This window comes from Ovis canadensis, chromosome 6, assembly GCF_042477335.2.
Source record: "Ovis canadensis isolate MfBH-ARS-UI-01 breed Bighorn chromosome 6, ARS-UI_OviCan_v2, whole genome shotgun sequence".
NCBI classification, from domain to species: domain Eukaryota; kingdom Metazoa; phylum Chordata; class Mammalia; order Artiodactyla; family Bovidae; genus Ovis; species Ovis canadensis.
In genome coordinates, this window is record NC_091250.1 from 31,067,063 (window position 1) to 31,090,254 (window position 23,192).

At 40.6% G+C, this 23,192-nt stretch overlaps 1 long non-coding RNA gene across 1 annotated transcript; it reads left to right on the forward strand.

Moving 5' to 3' along the window:
• Positions 1-4,150: 4,150 nt before the first annotated feature.
• On the forward strand, positions 4,151-6,601 carry LOC138442320 (uncharacterized). Its single transcript, XR_011257644.1, has 2 exons — positions 4,151-4,572; positions 4,967-6,601. It is a non-coding gene; the product is annotated as an uncharacterized lncRNA (long non-coding RNA).
• Positions 6,602-23,192: the final 16,591 nt, after the last annotated feature.

Genomic DNA, 23,192 nt, shown 5'->3' on the forward strand with positions numbered 1-23,192 from the left:
ATTGCTGAAGCCTGGCTTGGAGAATACTGAGCATCACTTTACTAGCGTGTGAGATGAGTGCAATTTGTGGTAGTTTGAGCATTCTTTGGCATTGCCTTTCTTTGGGATTGGAATGAAAACTGACCTTTTCCAGTCCTGTGGCTACTGCTGAGTTTTCCAAATTTGCTGGCATATTGAGTGCAGCACTTTCACAGCATCATCTTTCAGGATTTGAAATAGCTCAACCAAAATTCCATCACCTCCACTAGCTTTGTTCATAGTGATGCTTTCTAAGGCCCACTTGACTTCACATTCCAGGATGTCTGGCTCTAGGTGAGTGATCACACCATTGCGATTATCTGGGTCATGAAGATCTTTTTTGTACAGTTCTTCTGTGTATTCTTGCCACCTGTTCTTAGTATCTTCTGCTTCTGTTAGCTCCATAATATTTCTCTCCTTTATTGAGCCCATCTTTGCATGAAATGTTCCCTTGGTATCTCTAATTTTCTTGAAGAGATCTCTAGTCTTTCCCATTATGTTATTTTCCTCTATTTCTTTGCATTGATTGCTGATGAAGGCTTTCTTATCTCTTCTTGCTATTCTTTGGAACTCTGCATTCAGATGCTTATATCTTTTCTTTTCTCCTTGGCTTTTCACTTCTCTTCTTTTCACAGCTATTTGTAAGGTCTCCCCAGACAGCCATTTTGCCTTTTTGCATTCTTTTCCATGGGGATGGTCTTGATCTCTGTCTCCTGTACAATGTCAAGAACCTCCGTCCATAGTTCATCAGGTATTCCATCTATCAGATCTAGGCCCTTAAATCTATTTCTCACTTCCACTGTATAATCATAAGGGATTTGATTTAGGTCATACCTGAATGGTCTAGTGGTTTTCCCTACTTTCTTCAATTTAAGTCTGAATTTGGCAATAAGGAGTTCATGATCTGAGCTACAGTCAGCTCTTGGTCTTGTTTTTGCTGACTGAATAGAGCTTCTCCATCTTTGGCTGCAAAGAATATAATCAATATAATCAATCTGATTTTGGTGTTGACCATCTGGTGATGTCCATGTGTAGAATCTTCTCTTGTGTTGTTGGAAGAGGGTGTTTGCTATGACTAGTGCATTCTCTTGGCAAAACTCTATTAGTCTCTGCCCTCTTTCATTCCGTATTCCAAGGCCAAATTTGCCTGTTACTCCAGGTGTTTCTTGACTTCCTACTTTTGCATTCCAGTCCCCTATAATGAAAAGGACATCTGTTTTGGGTGTTAGTTCTGAAAGGTCTTGTAGGTCTTCACAGAACTGTTCAACTTCAGCTTCTTCAGCGTTACTGGTTGGGGCATAGACTTGGATTACCGTGATATAGAATGGTTTGCCTTGGAAACAAACAGAGATCATTCTGTTGTTTTTGTAATTGCATCCAAGTACTGCATTTCGGACTCTTTTATTGACCATGATGGCTACTCCATTTCTTCTGAGGCATACCTAAAGTTCTCAGCACAGGCAGCTGCAACCCGCACACTTTGAGGAGGCGGCTGCGACTGGCAAACTTAGCGCTGCTGAGAGGAACTACCCTACGTCCCAGGTCAGGGGCAGAAGCCAGGAGGACCCCATGCCCGAGGGGCGGCGGCCAAGAGGAGCTACCCTAGTCCGAGGAGCAGTGGCTGCGTGGGTGCAGGAGGGCATAGAGGAGCTATTCCAAGTTCAAGGTCAGGAGGGGTGTCAGTGAGGAGATACCCTTCGTCCAAGGTAAGGAGCAGCGGCTGCACTTTGCTGGAGCAGCTGTGAAGAGATACCCCACCTCCAAGGTAAGAGAAACCCAAGTAAGACAGTAGGTGTTGCAAGAGGGCATCAGAGGGCAGGCACATTGAAACCATACTCACAGAAAACGAGTCAATCCAATCACACTGGGACCACAGCCTTGTGTAACTCAATGAAACTAAGCCATGCCCTGTGGGACCACCCAAGATGGGCGGGTCATGGTGGAGAGGTCTGACAGAATGTGGTCCCCTGGAGAAGGGAATGGCACACCACTTCAGTATTCTTGCCTTGAGAACCCCATGAACAGTATGAAAAGGCAAAATGATAGGATACTGAAAGAGGAAGTCCCCAGGTCAGTAGGTGCCCAATATGCTACTGGAGATCAGTGGAGAAATAACTGCAGAAAGAGTGAAGGGATGGAGCCAAAGCAAAAACAATACCCAGCTGTGGATGTGACTAGTGATAGAAGCAAGGTCTGATGCTGTGAAGAGCAATATTGCATAGGAACCTGGAATGTCAGGTCCATGAATCAAGGCAAATTGGAAGTGGTCAAACAAGAGATGGCAAGATTGAACTTCATCATTCTAGGAATCAGCAAACTAAAATGGACTGGAATGGGTGAATTTAACTCAGATGACCATTATATCTACTACTTTGGGCCCCAATATCATATCTCTCTAACCTGAGCAATCATTAACTGGCCACTGGAATCCAGCACAGGGACATTTCCAGCCCCACCCCACCAAACCTTATTGGTCAACACAGTGATTTTTAAAATTTAAAACTGGGAAATATATCATAAAAATCAAGATATACAATCCCTCCTGAAGAATCAGATTGGCTTTAAACAAGCATTTAGAGTTCATTTTATACCACCTCCAGTATTGTCTTTTTTCCCAACCAACCAAAGTGCCAGTTAACATTTATCATGGAGTTTATGCCGGTATATTTTATTTTTCAGTTAAGAAGGTTAAATAGTCTCACCTTGGGGGTTGTCAATTATTACCTGCCTGGTCTTGATGCCCAGAGTCATTTGAGTTTGAAAACATGCCAAGCAATGATGATGGAACTCTAATCCCTGTAGTCCTGACCCTACTGCAAAATCAAGGCATATGAGGATTCTTTATTGAAAGGTAGGCTTTCTGTTTTGCAATAACTTTGCAAATAAGCAGCAATCTTTTTCAAATATCTTGGAAGACAATTGAGAAGAGACATTTTAATTCATAAACTCATCTAGTTAATAACAGAGAGAAAGAAAGAGGGAAAGAATCTAAGACTTAGTCTGAAAATCTGGAATCCAGAACAGCCAGTTCTGGATCTATAGGGACAAGCTGACATTGACTGTATTGTTGTAGTCTGGTAGCTAAGTCGTGTCTGGCTCTTTGCGACCCCATGGATTGTAGCCCACCAGGCTCCTCTGTCCACAGGATTTCCCAGGCAAGAATACTGGAACGAGTTGCCATTTCCTTCTCCAGGGTATCTTCCTGACCCAGGGATCCAATCTGCGTCTCCTGCATTGGCAGGTGGATTTTTTACCACTGAGCCAGTGGGGAAGCTCGGCATTGACTGCGTGCTGCTGCTGCCGCTGCTAAGTCACTTCAGTCGTGTCCGACTCTGTGCAACCCCATAGATGGCAGCCCGCCAGGCTCCCCCGTCCCTGGGATTCTCCAGGCAAGAACACTGGAGTGGGTTGCCGTTGCCTTCTCCAATGCGTGAAAGTGAAAAGCGAAAGAGAAGTTGCTCAGTTGTGTCTGACTCTTAGCGACCCCATGGACTGTAGCCTACCAGGCTCCTCCATCCATAGAATTTTCCAGGCAAGAGTACTGGAGTGGGGTGCCATTGCCATCTCCGATTGACTGCACACACAATACCATCTTATTGAAGTAAGAAATGCATACCTAGGAAGTCTTGATAGCAGACTTTTTATTGAAGTATAGTTGATTTACAATATGATGTTAGTTTCAGGTATACAGCAAAGTGATTCAGTTACTATTTCTTTTCAGATTATTTTCCATTATAGGTTATTGCAAGATAATGAATATTGTTCCCTGTGTTATATAGTAAATACTGTTGTTGATCTATTTTATGTATAGTAGTTTGTATCTGTTAATCCCATACTCCTAATTTGAAGGCACAAAATGGCACCCTCTCTTTCCCCTTTGGTAACCTTAAGTTTGTTTTCTATGTCTGTGAGTCTGTTTTTGTTTTGTAAATAGATTCATTTGTGTTATTTTTTATATTCCCTATATAAGTGATTTCATAGAATATTTGTTTTTCTCTGTCTGATTCACTTCACTTAGTATGATATTTTTTAGGTGCATCCATGGTGCTGCAAATGGCACTATTTCTGTCTTTTTATGGCTCAGTAATATTCCACTATAAATATACATTTAAATATACAAATACATATATCAGTCTTCTTAAAACAACCATCTAATGATGGGCACTTTGGTTGCTTCCATGTCTTGGCCTATTTAGTGCTGCTATGAACATTGGGATGCATGTATCTTTTTCAAATTAGGACTTTTGTCTCTTTTGGATATATGCTCAGGAAGAGTATTAAAAAGCAGAGACATTACTTTGCAACAAAGATCCGTCTAGTCAATTATGTTTTTTCCAGTGGTCATGTGTGGATGTGAGAGTTGGACTATAAAGAAAGCTGAGCAATGAAGAATTGATGGTTTTAAACTGTGATGTTGGAGAAGACTCTTGAGAGTCCCTTGGACTGCAAGGAGATCCAACCAGTCCATCCTAAAGGAGATCAGTCTTGGGTGTTCACTGGAAGGACTGATGTTGAAGCTGAAACGCCAATACTTTGGCCACCTGATGCGAAGAGGTAACTCATTGGAAAAGACCCTGATGCTGGGAAAGATTGAGGGGAGGAGGAGAAGGGGACAACAGAGGATGAGATAGTTGGATGGCATCATCGACTAAATGGACATGGGTTTGGGTGGACTCTGGGAGTTGGTGATGGACAGGGGGGCCTGGAGTGCTGCCATTCATGGGGTCACAAAGAGTCGGACATGACTGAGTGACTGAACTGAACTGAACTGAACTGAGATTGCTAGATTGTAAGGTAGCTCCGTTTTTGTTTAAGAAACCTCCACACTATTTGCCATAGTACTGTATTAATTTGCATTCCCATCAAATATAGGAATATTTGATATTCCTATATAAATAGGAAAGTTCCCTTTTCTCTATTTCCACTCTAGCATTTATTTTATTTCTAGACTTTTTGATGGTAGCTATTCTGACTGGAAGAAACACAAGCTGGAATCAAGATTGCTGGGAGAAATATCAATAACCTCAGATATGCAGATGACACCACCCTTATGGCAGAAAGTGAAGAGGAACTAAAAAGCCTCTTGATGAAAGTGAAAGAGGAGAGTGAAAAAGTTGGCTTAAAGCTCAACATTCAGAAAACGAAGATCATGGCATCTTGTCCCATCACTTCATGGGAAATAGATGGGCAAACAGTAGAAACAGTGTCAGACTTCATTTTTGGGAGCTCCAAAATCACTGCAGATGGTGATTGCAGCCATGAAATTAAAAGACGCTTACTCCTTGGAAGAAAAGTTATGAGCAACCTAGATAGTATATTCAAAAGCAGAGACATTACTTTGCCGACTAAGGTCCGTCTAGTCAAGGCTATGGTTTTTCCAGTGGTCATGTATGGATGTGAGAGTTGGACTATGAAGAAGGCTGAGTGCCGAAGAATTGATGCTTTTGAACTGTGGTGTTGAAGAAGACTCTTGAGAGTCCTTTGGACTGCAAGGAGATCCAACCAGTCCATTCTGAAGGAGATCAGCCCTGGAATTTCTTTGGAAGGAATGATGCTAAAGCTGAAACTCCAGTACTTTAGCCACCTGATGCGAAGAGTTGACTCATTGGAAAAGACTCTGATGCTGGGAGGGATTGGGGGCAGGAGAAGAAGGGGACAACTGAGGATGAGATGGCTGGATGGCGTCACAGACTCAATGGAAGTGAGTCTGAGTGAACTCTGGGAGTTGGTGATGGACAGGGAGGCCTGGCGTGCTGTGATTCATGGGGTCGCAAAGAGTTGGATACCACTGAGTGACTGAACTGAACTGGTATGAGGTGATACCCCATTGTGGTTTTGATTTGCATTTCTCTAATAATTAGTGATGTTGAGCATCTTTTTCATGTACCTTTTAGCCCATCTGTATGTCTTCTTTGAAGAAATGTCTATTTAGGTTTGCTCATTTTTGATTGGGTGGGTTGTTTGTTATTGAGTTTTATGAGCTGTTGGTATAGTTTAGAAATTAATCCCTGTTGATCGCATTGTTTGCAAATATTTTCTCCCTTTCTATAGGTTGTCTTTTCATTTCTGTTGGTGGTTTCCTTTGCTGTGCAAAAGCTTTTAAGTTTGATTAGGTCCCATTTGTTTATTTTTGTTTGTATTTCTTTTGCCTTGGGAGACTGATATAAGGAAATATTGCTACAATTTATGGTTAAGAATGTTTTGTCTATGCTCTCTTCAAAGAGTTTTATGACATCATGTCTTTTGTTTAAGTCTTTAAGCTATTTTGAGTATGTTTTTGTGTAGGGAGTGAAGAAGTGTTCTAATTTCATTGATTATATGTAACTATCCAGCTTTTCCAACACTTAAAAGCAGACATTTTATAATCTACCAGCAAAACAGATTTCAGAGTATAGAACTTTACATTTTATAAAGTGGTATCATATTATTTCTTTTAGTTTCATACCAACCCTGCAAAGATTGTATAATTATCTCACTTTATAGACCAGGTGTCTGTCGTTTGATAGTTAACTGACTTACAGTAGGTCAAATAGCTCCTAACCAGCAAAACAGTATATTAAACATAATTCTTTTGATCTAAATATATATATATTTTTCTCTGTTACACATCAACCACTTTCCATTATAATTTCAGAAGTTGTTCATATAAAGCCAGAAGGAATGTAGCACCACAAATTATACTGTCCATCAGTAAAGATCTCAGACTCCAGGCACTTACTTAGACCTTTATTTTCCCCAAGTAAAATAGAGAAATCCAAGGATAGAGGGCAAACAACTCTTCTCCCTATTCTTATCATGTTTGAAAAGCAATGTTTTTGCTTTTCATGTTCTGGAAAACTACTCAAAAGATATTTACAGAAGGCAGTGAAAGATCATGGAAATGCTTACATGTCACAGTCAAGTTCATTGAAAACATTGAACAGGGAAAATTCCATAGACATGACATATTAAAGCTGAAAGAGATCCTAAAATTGTTTAACCTGGTTCTCTTAGGTGAGGATGCAGAACCCAGAGAAATGGCATCACTTCTAAAGCTTAATTGTAAACCCTAATCTCATAGATGCTAGGAGAGCGTATTTCTTGTCAAATTTATTTCTAAGAGTTTATCTTTTTTGCTCATATTGAAACTGTAATCTGTTTTCTGTTTTGGAAGCTCTTTCTTCTATAACTGACCTGTTAGAATTTATGCTTTTTCTGGTTTCTAAAAGAGTTATTATTAATAGTAATAAGTCCTGTGAAACCACCACTTACTGAGACCAAACGCTAGGGCCATGTCCATAACCTGCTATAAACAAAAACATATCCCTCCATATGATTTCTCAGCCTCATTTGACCCCAGGTAACTACCATGATAAATCTCAGGTTGTGCCTTTCTTTCTTGCTTTCTTTGATACTCGAGTTTATTGCATCTGAATCCATCTTGAAAAAGAAGGAAACTCCATCTTCCATTCCCAGTGAACTTTGGACTATGTGCCTGGTAGCCATGGAGATCACATACCCACTGGCCTCCTGGACTGATAAACACGATTCCATACCAAGATTTCCCGTCACCAAAAAGAAGTCAATCACCTTTATAATCTTTATGGTGTAGGCCACAGTGTATAATCAGCTGACTCTTCTGATTATGAATCATGGCTGTAACCTGATTGTATCTCCCTTTAATATTTTCCAGGCTAGATTTAAGGAATGTGCAGATATGTTCTTGAGCAGTGAAGTGAAGTCGCTCTCAGTCGTGTCCAACTCTTTGCGACCCCATAGACTGTAGTGTACCTGGCTCCTCTGTCCATGGGATTTTCCAGGCAACAGTACTGGAATGGGTTGCCATTTCCTTCTCCAGGGGATCTTTCCAACCCAGGGCTCGAACCCAGGTCTTCCGCATTGTAGACAGACACTTTACCGTCTGAGCCACCAGCAGTACCCTTAAGGTATACAAGGTTTTCACAAAAGTCATTCAGGGTCCTTGGCTAAGAGGAGACTCTGCCTTGGGCCTGCTGGTGTAATAAACTGCACTTCACTATCTGCATTGTCCTTCTGAGTGAGTCTGTAACCCGGAACACGTGGCTACTACAACACATCTACATGTATTCCTAAAATGTATATGTATATGTGTCTGGAAATAAACAATTTGGCTTGTTCGTTCAGTTCAAACACTCAGTCGTGTCTGACTCTTTGTGACCCCATGGACTGCAGCACGCCAGGCCTCCCTGTCCATCACCAACTGTTGGAGTATACCCAAACCCATGTCCATTGAGTCGGTGATGCCATCCAACCATCTCATCCTCTGTTGTCCCCCTCTCCTCCTGCCCTCAATCTTTCCCAGCATCAGGGTCTTCTCAAATGAGTCAGCTCTTCACATCACATGGCCAAAGTGTTGGAGTTTCAGTTTCAACATCAGTCCTTCCAGTGAATACCCAGGACTGAGCTCCTTTAGGATGGACTGGTTGGATCTCCTTGCAGTCTGAGGGACTCTCAAGAGTTTTCTGCAACACCACAGTTCGAAAGCATCAAATAATTCTTCAGTGCTCAGCTTTCTTTATAGTCCAACTCTCACATCCATACATGACTACTGGAAAAACCATACCTTTGACTAGACAAACCTTTGTTGGCAAAGTAATGTCTCTGCTTTTGAATATGCTATCTAGGTTGGTCATAACTTTCCTTCCAAGGAGTAAGCGTCTTTTAATTTCATGGCTACAATCACCATCTGCAGTGATTTTGGAGCCCCCCAAAATAAAGTCAGACACTGTTTCCACTGTTTCCCCATCTATTTCGCATGAAGTGATGAGACTGGATGCCATGATCTTAGTTTTCTGAATGTTGAGCTTTAGGCCAACTTTTTCACTCTCCTCTTTCATTTTCATCAAGAGGCTCTTTAGTTCCTCTTCACTTCCTGCCACAAGGGTGGTGTCATCTGCATATCTGAGGTTATTGATATTTCTTCCAGCAATCTTGATTCCAGCTTGTGCTTCATCCAGCCCAGCATTTCTCATGATGTACTCTGCATATAAGTTAAATAAGCAGGGTGACAATATACAGCCTTGACGCACTCCTTTTCCTATTTGGAACCAGTCTGTTGTTCCATGTCCAGTTCTAACTGTTGCTTCCTGACATGCATATAGGTTTCTCAAGAGGCAGGTTAGGTGGTCTGGTATTCCCATCTCTTTCAGAATTTTCCACAGTTTATTGTGATCCACACTGTCAAAAGCTTTGGCATAGTCAATAAAGCAGAAATTGATGTTTTTCTGAAACTCTCTTGCTTTTTCCATGATCCAGCAGATGTTGGCAATTTGATCTCTGGTTCTTCTGCCTTTTCTAAAACCAGCTTGAACATCTGTAAATTCATGGTTCATGTATTGCTGAAGCCTGGCTTGGAGAATTTTGAGCATTACTTTACTAGCATGTGAGATGAGTGCAATTGTGTGGTAGTTTGAGCATTTTTTGGCATTGCTTTTCTTTGGGATTGGAATAAAAATTGACCTTTTCCAGTCCTGTGGCCACTGCTGAGTTTTCCAAATTTGCTGGCATATTGAGTGCAGCACTTTCACAGCATCATCTTCTAGGATTTGAAGATGATCCCATGTCCATTGAGCTCAACTGGAATTCCATCACCTCCACTAGCTTTGTTCATAGTGATACTTCTTAAGGGCCCACTTGACTTCACATTCCAGGATGTCTGGCTCTAGGTGAGTGTGAGTGATCACACCATCGTGATTATCTGGGTAGTGAAGATCTTTTTTGTACAGTTCTTCTGTGTAGTCCTGTCACCTCTTCCTAATATCTTCTGCTTCTGTTAGGTATTTGCTTTTCATTCTCTTACTGTTTTGCTTGTTTCTTCTCATCCATCCTGCTTCCCCCTAACAATGATTTCTTCAAGTAATAATCAACTCTCTGCTTTTCTCTGTAAAGACTTTCTTTCCTGAAAGACCTGATCATATCTGGTTTCAAACTCCAGAAGTTTCACCTCTCACCTCAATTCTGATGATGCCGTATATAGATTTCTAATCCCTCACCGCCTCTAATCACATCACGTTAATCACTTACATACTTGGATACTGTTCTTTATAGTAGAAATTTATTAAGTTACTAAATATACACTATGAAGAAATTAGGGTTTGGCTAAGTGAAGATAGATGCATAGTAGAGATAATATTTAAATTGGAAGAAGAACTTCATAGATAAGGCATAGATAAAAAAAATAACAGGCATAGATAACAAAACTGTAGGCTTCTACATTGGAGAGAATGAAATTTTTAACTTGTCTAAGCTAATGTTATTCAAGGGCTTTCTGTCACTTGTAGCAGAATCTAATTATAATTAAACATTTGTTTCTGGGGGCCATAAAATAATAATAGCTAACTAACATTAACTGGTCATTATGTTTGAAGTTCAAGGCTAAATACTGAACATCTCATTTAATCTTTACAACACCATTCTGTGTTGGTTGCTATCATCATTTCCACTTTAGATGAGGTAACTAAAGATTTTTTTGAGTGCCTAATCCAAGTTCCTGTAGTTGGTAAGGGATTGAGCTGGGACCCTTCTAATTCATGTTTCAAGTGTCAGTACCAGAATTTAGCCTATTGCATCACAGAAACATGCTTTAAGGATTTGCCTCAGGATACAAACAAGTATTGAAATGCTATTTGAATGACTGGATCCTGCTCTTTTCAATTCTTAATGTAATTTTACTAGTTAGGAATTGCTCCTGGCCATTGCAATGTGACCTGACTACAGTGGTTTAGACATTTGGGCATTTTATTATTAGGAGGCTAAAAGGAGTTCCTCCCAGCTGAATCAGGGCCCTTTAAGAGCTTTCCAGGAAATGCCATGCAATGTCTTTCCTCACACATCTCATTGATTAGCCATCCATAATGCAAGGGAAGTTTGCAAATGTGATCATTTAGCTTGGTACTTGGCTGTCCCAAATACAGTCTGTTGCTAAGGAAAAGAAGGAAGATAGAGCCGGGAATGCAGCCAGCACTGTTGGCCAAAGAAATAATCCACACAGGTAAAGCACACAGACTTGTCACTGTTGATTCTGCTCATCCCCAAGTCTATGTCCTCACAGGGAGTGTAGAGGGTTTCAGCCAACATACAACACAACAGACTTTCATCTTTTAAAGGTCAGCATAGTAGGCAGAGAAGAATGGCAGGTACAGATCTTGGAAGACACTGGATGTCTGTCTCTAGCTTAGGAAAAGATAGGTTCTGTTAGGGGAAGTACACTGATTCAAACTGTCCACCCTGACCAGGCACCATATTAACCATTTGCATAAGTTGACAGGAGGTCCCTGTAAGGAACACGGAACTAATAAGCCTCCACCAACCATGAAATTAAAAGATGCTTACTCCTTGGAAGGAAAGTTATGACCAACCTAGACAGCATATTGAAAAGCAGAGATATTACTTTGCCAACAAAGGTCCATCTAGTCAAGACTATGGTTTTTCCAGTGGTCATGTATGGATGTGGGTGTTGGACTATAAAGAAAGCTAAGCGCAGAAGAACTGATGCTTTTGAACTGTGGTGTTGGAGAAGACTCTTGAGAGTTCCTTGGACTGCAAGGAGATCCAACCACTCCATGCTAAAGGAAATCAGTCCTGAATATTCATTGGCAGGACTGATGTTGAAGCTGAAACTCCAATATTGGCCACCTGATGCAAAGAGCCGACTCATTTGAAAAGACCCTGATGCTGGGAAAGATTGAGGGCAGGAGGAGAAGGGGATGACAGAGGATGAGATGGTTGGATGGCATCACCAACTCAATGGACATGGGTTTGTGTGGATGCTGTAGTTGTTGATGGACAGGGAGGCCTGGTGTGCTGCAGTTCATGGGGTCGCAAAGAGTCAGACACAACAGAGCAACTGAACTGAACTGAACTGAACCAGAAGAGTTCAGGAAAGGTCAAAAGGAGACATCACATATCCGACCGCCTCCCAGAATACTCTCTGGCATCCATCTTGGCTGAACAAGGAGTGCACCACCAGGAAGGATCTGGAAACTGATCCCATCACCATAAAACCCAAGACTGCCATGTGGCAGAGCTGTTCTCCTGGGTTCCCTTACCCTACTGCTCTCCACCCAGGTGCCCTTTCCCAATAAAATTTCTTGCTTTGTCAGCACATGTGTCTCCTCGGACAATTCACTTCCAAGTTTTAGACAAGAGCCCAGTTTCAGGCCCTGGAAGGGATCCCCCTTCCTGCAACAAATGGTGACTCTGGCAGGGACTCTTCTTTGCTGCAACTGACATCCTGACCACTCAGGGTACTCAGGGGCCAGCTTGTCTGCCAATGGACCAGACCCAGCAACTGCAACTGGGACCTTTTTGTCCCTGGTCTCCTCCTGACGCAGACAACTGGCCAGAGTGCCCTGACCAGTAAGGAACAAGAGACTTTATTGACCTCTCTCCTCTTCCCTCTCTCTTTCCTCTCCTTAACTCTTCCTATCCATCCCTGTTATTCTAGTCCCCCCAGTCCTGGACACAGGAATCTGGTCAAAGTGCCTCAGCCTGAGCTGAGGATTGGAGACTGATCACCTCCTCTTGGCAGAGAACTCGAATTCTGGTTCTGGTCTGGTCTGGTTTCCGGTAGGGCCGAGTTCAGTCCTCCCTTCTCTGGAGGCCCCAAGGTAAAGTCTCATAACACCTGGGTATCTGCAGGTGGCTGCAGACATCTGTAAGGCCACCCCTTTTGCCCCCCTCTCTCGCCTCCTCCCCCTTCTTGTTTCAACCTGGCTTCCTTTCCTCCTGAAATCTTTGAAGACCTGGGATATTTTCATTTACTCTGTTAGTACTTGCATCTGAAGTTCTGTGTCTCTGTAGGAGGTTTTCTGAGAGACTGTATTCTTGTATTTAAGGGAGTGTCTGATGAAAACTGCCAGGTCTATATGTGTGTTTGAACTCTGTGTTCTGTGTTGTGATTTTTTTTGATGGCCATTTTGCTTTGTCTGGACACCATTTGGTTTAAACCTGCCGCCATTTTGTTAGAACTTGATTTTCTTTCCCTGTGCCTTGAGACCAGGGCTCTCAGGATCAGTTATCTAGACCATCTCTAACACCTGAGACTGAGGAAAAATGAGGGAAAGCCTTTAAAATTTTTATTTATTCCAACTGTTTTTATAAGCTAGTAAATTTTATATTGTAATATCTAATTCATGACTAAGCTTAGAAAATGAAGCTAGATCTTGCATTGTGTCTGTCTAAATATGTCTTGGTTTGTCTTTGTCTCTGGGTAATATTTTTGAGGTTAATTGTAAATGAAAGTGAAAGTGAAGTCATGTCCCACTCTTTGTGACCCCATGGACTGTAGCCCACCAGGCTCCTCAGTCCATGGGATTTTCTAGGCATGAATACTGGAGTGGGTTGCCATTTCCTTCTCCAAGGATCTTCCTGACCCAGGGATTGAACCCGGGTCTCCCACATTGTAGGCAGATGCTTTACCGTCTGAGCTACCGGGGAAGTACCTCAATTTGTAAATGAGCTCTATTTAATTGGCTTAAAGAAAAGTAAGCACTTACAAATTAAATAATTTTAAATTAAACAATAAATTCCAGGTTCATCTGAACTGGGAAATATTCCATATTAAATACCTGATATTAATGTTTGTTGACCTATCTAATACAGACATGTCTTAATTAACATTAAATGGAATATTTTCACTGTACCTAAATTTAATATAAAGTTAAATATTATCATATCTGTTATAAGTTTGTCAACAAGGAAATTACCTCGAATGAAGAAACTTCTTAAAAAATGTAAATAAGATATGAGTTTTTAGATAAGCTCTATTAAGAACAATTATGCTTTAGAAATATCTGTCTAAAATAGTCTTTCCAGGTTGGCATAACTTGAACTTCTAAGGGTTGTGTTAAACTCAGTGTTGGAAATCTACTGAATAGTTAGGTCATTTCCAAATAAAATAAGATTTTGAAACATTTACTACTAAACACTAATTTACTTTTACAGATAAACTAAAGAGATTTGGAACTATAAATGAATAATGTTTGGTGCCATCCTAAAATGTTCTAAGAAAGCAAGGATTTTAGAGATTATCACTGGTATTTATGCTCAACAATCTATAAAATGCTAATATAAAAGTTCTTGGTTACTAAAGGAAAGTAGGAAGTGTGTTTTCAATAAAAAAGAAAAGTATAAAAAAATACTAAAAAGAGTTATGCATGATCAGGATTTTCTAAAATTGGATTATAACTAGTTAGATAAATGGATTTTGTTAGGAATGACACAGCCATAGGAAAACTGGTTAGAGCCAACTAGCTCCAAGATGGAGGAGCTGACTTTCACTAGACCTTGAGCCTTGGTATTTACGCCCCTTGTGACCTATCAGTAAGCTAAATGATACACCCATTAACATTGACTAAATCTGACCAAGTGTTCTAAACCTTTTTAATTGATCTTTCAATAAAACTTCCTAAATTGAATACTTTTGAAGATCCTTTGACCTCTAGCTAACTTTGGGGTGCTTCAGAGGTCCCTGAAACATCCCAAAGGGAGATATTAAACTGTGTTTATTTGGTTGGTTAAATTACATGGAAAAGATTATCAAATGAGTAATAAATCCACTCATTTTATAATGTATGGTAAAATTACTAATACAGATATCCTAGAAATTATATGGAATTCTTAACATTCTGATATGTCTTGGTATTCTAAAGGAAAACCTGATGAATTCACAAAAGTTAAAAAAGGACTGAATGAACCAGTGAATATGCTTATAACTTTTATGGTTTCTATCTGAAAAATTATGGGTTTGAATCTGACGTTTCTTGGGAGTAGGGAAAACCTTCCTCTCAAACTAATTATGACAATACTTTGGTAAAATTATACATTATAAACAAAACAATTATATTTTTTCTTTATCTGACTCTTCCAGAAATTGGAAATTCTTAGCTTTCCAGTAAGTTTATCAAATGAGTTAGGAAGGTTATCTCACAAACAGGTACAAAAATCTCAAGGAATTTTTGAGAGCTTATAAAGGGAAGAATTCACCTAGATTTGTTTGGCAAAATCTGTGATAAGCCTTTGGTGAGTTTCCCAGCCCTGTTTTATTTTAAAAAGTTCAGTCTGAGACTATAAATGTTTTAGCAAAATAAAAAGTCTATGGTCAATTATGATTATATATCTCATCAGACCAAAATTATTGGGAACAGACCTATTTTGCAAACAAACTAGCCTCAATTTGGTTATATTTGATAAAAAATGAGCATAATTTTAAGGAGAAAAAGGCGTTTCAATAAATGTTAAATCCAGTTTGTTAATGGAGGTCTGTATCTAGTAAGACTCATTTCTTGGATAATTCTTTGCTGTTATTTGATATTAATGTAAAATATAATTGAATTCTTAAAGAACTCCCTAAGTTTGTTTCTGAAGCTTATCTCAGTAATCTTTGGATGAAGATCAGATGCCTCACGATCTGCAACCAGAACTGGAAAAAGAAATAATTTAAGGGACTATCTCCAACCTGGATGGAAGGACTTTTTTATCAGGTACTCTTAACTAGCTCATGCACAATGAAACTGAAGAGAAATTAACTTTTAGATTAATTCCCACTTCCAAAGGCCCCTATACTAGATTGGTCTATAGGGAAGACAGCTGACCTTATCTCACCTTAAAATGATGCTCAAACAGAGGAGAAACTACACTACACCAGGACGAGAAGATGATGATAGAAGTGGACAGCTTGCCCAAGATGCTGGACCTGATTCATATGATCATTTATAATGTTTTCCTGACTTCTTAGACCTTTGCATATAAATCAAATGCTTTTCTTTCATAGACCTGATCCTATGCTAGTTTTATAAATCAATCCAATTGTTGGGTTTGTGGCCAATTACCTGTGTCTAGTTCTGGGTTACCTTGGTAAATTTCTCTACTACAAGGCTCTAACTGGTTGGCCCTGAGAAAATTTACTTAAAGAAATAAATTACAGTCATATTCAGGTCACTGTGATATTGCTAGATGGGATTCCCTCACCAGGCCAGTTAATAATGCCTGCTCTGACTCTGACCATAAATTTGAGCTTTCTTCTATTACTCAAGCTCAACCAGAGCAACAAGCAAAGTTTCAGCAAAGGAGGAGAAAAATCTCCCACAATTATGGGATGGATTTATATAGCTAACACCAGGCTATGGTAATTTAGGTTTGAAGTCTCCTCTATGTTGGAAACAATTAAATCATACTAATGATATTCAGTCTAGTAACACTAGAAAACTGGGCTGTGTGCCTTATAGACACTGTCAATATATAATTTCCCTGGAAGATAAAGATTCATACAGAGTAGACTCAGTCAGATGACCTGGGATATACTGGGCTACATCTAATGGAAGCTCTTGACTTAAGTCTTCCTTCTGACTTTACTAATACTGCTGGCGATGTTATTTGTATTTCACCTGTTTTACAAAATTGCTGTTTCTTACAGTGCCAAATGTGTGACTGAGGCCTCTGATAAAATAATATATAGTTCTATATGAGATCGAGATAGTAACAGTGTAACTCTGATGTGGTAAGAAGCAACAAGAGGGAATGTTTTCCTGGACCAAGAGGCTAGTAAGACAGGTGGGCCAGAGAATTTTGGATACTGATTTATGGCCTAGTCCAGTAACAGCACATTGAGTGGCCTGTCAACAAGATCTTTGCCAAAACTGAGAATGGACATTCTCAGCACCATGGGATAAAATGGTCATGAAATGCCCCCCCTCAAAATCATGGTCAAGTTTATGAGCAAAAAGGGACTCTGCCAACTGAAAACTGATACTTGCCATCTATGTCTACAAAGATTAAATCATGGCCACTGCAACTGCTGAACGTCAACTCTCCTGAAAGGAGTTAAGAGTCAAAATCAGGAATGAGGCACTCTGTGCTCTGGGAAAAACTGGCAGAACAGGCCTTCCGATAGTTAGATCTTTTCAGGAGAAGATTTTATGAGTCCCAATTCTTGCATCTTCTCATACCTAGAGAAACACTGACGTCATTAATGGTGAAATCTGCTTTGGCTATTAAGGAAAAGTTTACAATTAAAAGTCAAAAATAGAGTAGCTATGGTTCAGACATCCTGGGAAATAACTAGGTGATGCTATGGGTATACTTTCAGATTAGAGCTTGTATTGCTAAACTTGAGTTTTCTGAGTCATGTCAGGCTTAGATGCTACCATTCTCAAAACAATGTCTGCTGGAAGCTAATAACTGCAACCTTACTTTTTATAAAACTAGGCAACTGGCTACCTGGCTACAAGTCTCCCTGAAGTGCCAGGTCCAGACAAGGTTTCAGGCCTATTCTTCTAAAAAGAAATGAGATTTGTTTTGTCTATTAAAATTCCAGTTATCACTCCTCCAACTACTTATAACTGGGCCTGTTCCACCAAAATGGCAGACCAAGGGATTGAGATTTTAATCATACAAGGCTCAGATCTAGAACTTGGAGCTCAGGAATACTTCCAATTCAGTGTCTATTCTCCAAGCTGAGGCAGTCCTATGCCCCATTTTGACAGAAAGTTATCGCAATCATAGTTGCCTAGTTCACTAAATTAAAACTGAGCAGGACTCTGTGGGGCTCTGGAGTACAGATCTGTTGTGTGTTCTCCATTTCTTGTCTGTAGAATATAGGCTTCATTCAGCCTCCTTGACCTTCCCTGAGTTCCAAAGGGTGGTTCAAATAACTGCTAATCAGGGAAGGGAGGGGATACAGAAACAGAGGAGAAAAAATCAAAGGTTGGTACAGCCTCCAGACAGGGTCCTGGTTCCTACTCAAAGAAATATGCATAATAATGTCTTTGAGTTCTTCTACAGAACTGGGCTCCCACCCAGGTGGAGGATGGTAACCTCAGACTGAACACAAGATTCCTGGAGCACAGCTCTGTTGCCTCACCACCAACCATTCAAAAAAAAAAAAAAGTCACAGACCCAAATGGTGCCTCCTGTTTCTGGGGACCAGTGATGACCATCCTGTCAGGTCTCCTGTTTGGGCCCTGTCTATTTCATCTCTGAGAGGAGCCATCAGTTGCAAACTAAATTGCTGTTATTACAAGGGTGAATGCTGGTTTCAGGCAAAAAAAAATACTTTGACTTAGATCAGGTAGAGAGAGACTTCTCTGCTAGGCAGGCCTACACTCATGCACAGCAGGAAGAAGTTACAGAAGAAAGAGACCTCCGCCCCAATTCCCAAGAAGTATCTTGAGTATGAAGTCTCCCAGGGGGAGTTATTAGGGGAAGCACACTGATTGAAACCGTCCACCCTGTTCAGGCACTATAGTAACCATTTTCGTGAGTTGACAGGAGGTCCCGGCAAGGAACATGGAACTAATAAGCCTCCACCAACTGGAAGAGTTTGGGAAAAGTCAAAAGGAGACACCACATATCCGACCACCTCCCAGAATCCTTCTCTCTGGCATCCATCTTGGCCGAACAAGGTGTGCACCACCAGGAAGGACTCTGAGTAAGAATGACTGGCTAAGGACAACCCAGAAACTAATCCCATCACCATAAAACTTGAGACTGCAAGCCATGTGGCAGAGCTGTTCTCCGGGGTTCCCTTACCCTACTGCTCTCCACCCGGGTGCTCTTCCCAATAAAATCTTTTGCTTTTTCAGCACATGTGTCTCCTCCGACAATTCATTTCCGAGTGTTAGACAAGAGCCCAGTTGCAGGCCCTGGAAGGGGTGTCCTTCCTGCAACAGTTCCTCTGGTTGGACTTCTTTATTAATTGAGGTGACAGCTCTGTAAGAGGGAGTTTGTAGCGCTGGGGATCTGACACTTTCATTCTTTTTGGATGGCCTTATTGAAACCAACATAAGGCAAATACTTAGCATATACAAATACAAAGCAAAATACTTTCTTTTTAAGCTTAAAAATTCAATATCATTGCAGTCATCTGAAAACAAGTAATCTCTTATAGTTAAGATCATTGCCTCTTAATATCCAGTTTCCATCCATACAGAATTGGAAACTTCACCTCCAATAATAAATATCAGGACATGTTAATGATCTTCTGTAACCTGCCACCTGGAGAAGTAGCAACAAAGGGCAGACAGTCCCTTCTTGTAGATCTTTCCAGTAAAGAACCATGAGATCTTTCCAGTAATTACCAGTTACTAGACTGATGAAGTTTATATTAAGAATTTTGAAAACTTGAACATCTACACAAATGAAGATTTAAATAATTAAATAATAGAATTGTATCAACAATATAGGCTTATCAGCAACCTTTGTAGACTTTAACCCTTTTCTCATGTTGACTTAAAAAAAATGTACAACATGAGAGTTGTGAGTCAAGCTTTATCTGCAGCAAAATGAGGACTTAATAGCCTGAAAGACAGCACCTCAAATATCTCTGAGAACTGCTGCAAAGAGGTGGGGCCAGGCCAGTATATATATATGATTTTGGTGAAGGGAGAGTTCATGCAATCAAGTACATATTTTTTGGAAGGTTTCTGCTAGTCACGAGGAGCTGTTGTCACCATAAAAGATTTTAGGGCTTTTCTAGATTCGAGGCAGAGAAGGCAATGGCACCCCACTCCAGTACTCTTGCCTGGAAAATCCCATGGATGGAGGAGCCTGGTAGGCTGCAGTCCATGGGGTCGCTAAGAGTCGGACATAACTGAGCAACTTCACTTTCACTTTTCACTTTCATGCATTGGAGAAGGAAATAGCAACCCACCCCAGTGTTCTTGCCTGGAGAATCCCAGGGATGGGGGAGCCTGGTGGGCTGCCATCTGTGGGGTCGCACAGAGTCAGACATAACTGAAGTGACTTAAAAAAATAAAAAGATTCAAGGAGGTACAAGTATTGGGCTCATAAAAGCCGCTCCTGAAAACATCTATCTGAAGTCCTGCCAGTTTCTCCCAGAGCACAGAGTGCCTCATTTCTACTTTCCAATGAGCTCCTTTCAAGGGGTGCTGAAAATCAGCCACTGCAGCAGTACATGACTTAATCCTTATAGAGGTAGATGGCAATGGCCAATGACAAGTGGCAATCTATGTAATAGCTGACAGTTGAGATTAATTAAAAATTTATCTAAAAGTCAGATCTAACTTCCTCTGGACCATCAATTAGGCACTTCTTCCTGTGTTCTCTATCTTGGAACTAGGCATCAGCAGTCTCCCTGTTGTTCAAGTCAGAGCACAAGAGCAGATATGTGGTTCCCTTGCCTTCACTCCCACCCGCATCCAGTTAGTCACCTTTTCCCAAGGATTCTGCCTGCCTCACATTGATCAAATCTGCTCTAACCTTTCCTTTTCCAGGCTACAGGTCTAGGTAGAAGCTCATCTTTTATCTTGACTATTTTCCAGCAAGAGTCTCTGCAGTGGTTTCCCTGCCAGCAATTTCCGCCTATTCACTTCATTCAAATTGCCTAGCAATGCAGAGATATTTCCAAGTTACAAATTTGAAAGACTCTGTAAGGCCCTACAGAGCTTCTAGGATAAAGGTAAAATTCTTTGGTTTAGCACTGGAAGCCTTTTGATGCTTTGCCCTTATCTGTCTCTCTATTATTCTTGTAACACCTTTATATACACTCTCACTTCAACCTGACTGAAAAACTGACTCCTTCCTACATATACAGTTTACTGCCTCCATAACATTTCAGTGTGTTTGCTCTGGGACGCCATTTCATTCTCTTTCACAACCTCTCGTACATCATCATCATCGTCTTGTCCCTCCAAACTGGTCAGGTGTCCGCCATCAGGGAAACCCTCCTTTGCGGTAAGTCAGCTCTAGACGCCTAAACCACCTACACGACAAGAAACAGGTCATTTTACTCAAACTCTTTGATCTATTTGGATTTCACCATGATTAAAGCAATGAAACCTTAAGGATAGGAGCTATTTCTTTTTCTGGCTGAATAAAAGCTTAGAAACAACAGAAGGAAGAATGAATGAATGTGGGATCTTGTGCAACTTACCTTTTTGGCATCAGTCTTTGCAGGCACCCACAATAGCATACTCACATACCTACATCATGCCACCCTCTTCTCATTTCTTACTGTTTGCAGACTTAGACTGACAAAGTGAGAGACAGAAAGGAAACACATTATAGCTGGAACACCTTCTCACGGTTAGCAACCTACTGGGGAAAAATGAAGTACTTCTTTTTTAAGTTGTATATTTGACATAGAAAAATAAAAGGGTTGAGAATAGGAAGATTCATATATGAGTCCATCTGAGCGGGATAGTGGTAGGTATGCCCTTTACTTATGTTAACAGAATCCCTCCCTTTGCTTCTTCTGGGAAACAGGCTTCCCCGCACCCAGCACACAACTTAAATGGGTGCTGCTGTGTGCTCATAGTCAAGGGGCAGACACCAGATGGAAGCTAACTCAAATATAATCCTTCTCTGCTGTTTAAAAACTCAAGACTAAAAACAAACAAACATAATCTCTGACGCCTAGAGAAGTTATGTGTAAGCCCCTCCATAGTAAGCAGAAATCAAGAAGTGTGAGGTTCAGGAGTTATTGGTTCTCATTTGAACTTCAAAGTTGAAGGACTGATCTACATAGATCAGAAAAGAATCCCAGTGGGAGATGAGGGGCTGTTAGTGAACAAAGTCCTAAGCCCCAGTCCCAGGCCAACCCCCTTTCTCAGATAGTGACACGCCCTCGGATCTTTCCAATAATGCTTCTGTTTACCTTAAACTTATTTAGGTTAGCTCTCTGTCACTTGTAACCCAAAGGGTTCTGACTAATTCAAAACTGCGATATCTAAGACCTTGGGATTCAGAGGACTTAGCAATACCTAGCCAAGGATTTGTGGCTTCTAAGTGCTTCATGAGAAACAACCTAAAATATTGGTAAATAACACAATCCATTCTTTGTCTCCCTAAGTCAGTAATATGACTGACATATTAATATTTTTATGTCTGACTTTTATGCACTGGGGGGTGAAGTCTGGAAAACCCTGTGCTGGGAGTCATGTCCTTTAGATTCAATTGCGGTCCAGCCATTAATTTGTGGTGCAGTCTCTTAGTCCTGCCAGCATTTGGCCATGCATGTTTTTAAAGTGAGCTCTAACACATTTTCTTTGGGCAAAATTTTGAAAATATTTGGCATCATGCTAATAACTTTAGAATACTTTAATAAGAAAAAGATGAATGTTCTGATAGAAAACAAGCAATTCCAAAATTATGTTGTTAATAAATCTTTAGATAGTCTCAACCATATTTATCACTAAGAATATGCAAATTAAGACAACTGAGGTATGATTTTCTACCTACCGTGTCACCAAAAGCTTAGAAGATACATAATATTTCATATTACCAAGGACATATGGGATTAAGAAATCTCATAGCTTGGACACACAAGCATTTTGGAGGCAATCTGAAAATATGTAGCAACATTTTATTGTACATTCCCCTCAATCCAGCAATCCCAGTGTGAGCTATTTATTCTAGGAAAATAAGTAACTGTGCAAAGATGTTTGTCCAAGTTATAGGTAAAGAGCAAGAAGTGACCGTTGGGTTTAGACACAGAGAGGTCATTGGCTAACTTGATTTGAGTTGCTCAGTGAAATGGTAGGACCACAATACTAATTGGAGCATGGATTCAGTGGTAAAGAACCTGCCTGCGAATTTACGAGACATAAGAGACATAGGTTCAATCCCTGGGTCAGGAAGATCCCCTGGAGGAAGGCATGGCAACCCACTCCAGGATTCTTGCCTGGAAAATCCCATGAACAAAGGAGCCTGGCAGGCTACAGTCCATGGGGTCACAGAGAGCAGACATGACTGAAGTGACTGAACACACACAGTAGGGCATGGATGGTGAGGAACTGGAGAGATAAAGGAATGACAACATGTTTGAGAAGCTTTGCTGTTAAAGGAAAAGGAATCAAATCTGGAGGGGAATTTAGAGTCAAGAAAGGGGTTTTTTTTCTTTATAGATGGTGGAAGATAACAACAAAAGTAGGCTAATAAAAATTATCTAAGTGAGAGGGAAAATGATAATACAGGAGAAAAGAGGAGCAGTTACTGGAGAGATGAGATGAGAACTGAACTTGGAGATGCACAGCTTCTACAACAGCCCAGGAAGTTCATTCAAGGTGAGAGGAGACAAAGCCATGGGCGGAGAATAGGGAGGTTGGTATATGTTGGAATGGGAACATGTTCTGATTGTCTGGTTATTTTGAGTGAAATCAGAAGCATGTTAGCAGCTGAAATTGAGAATGGGGAGCAAG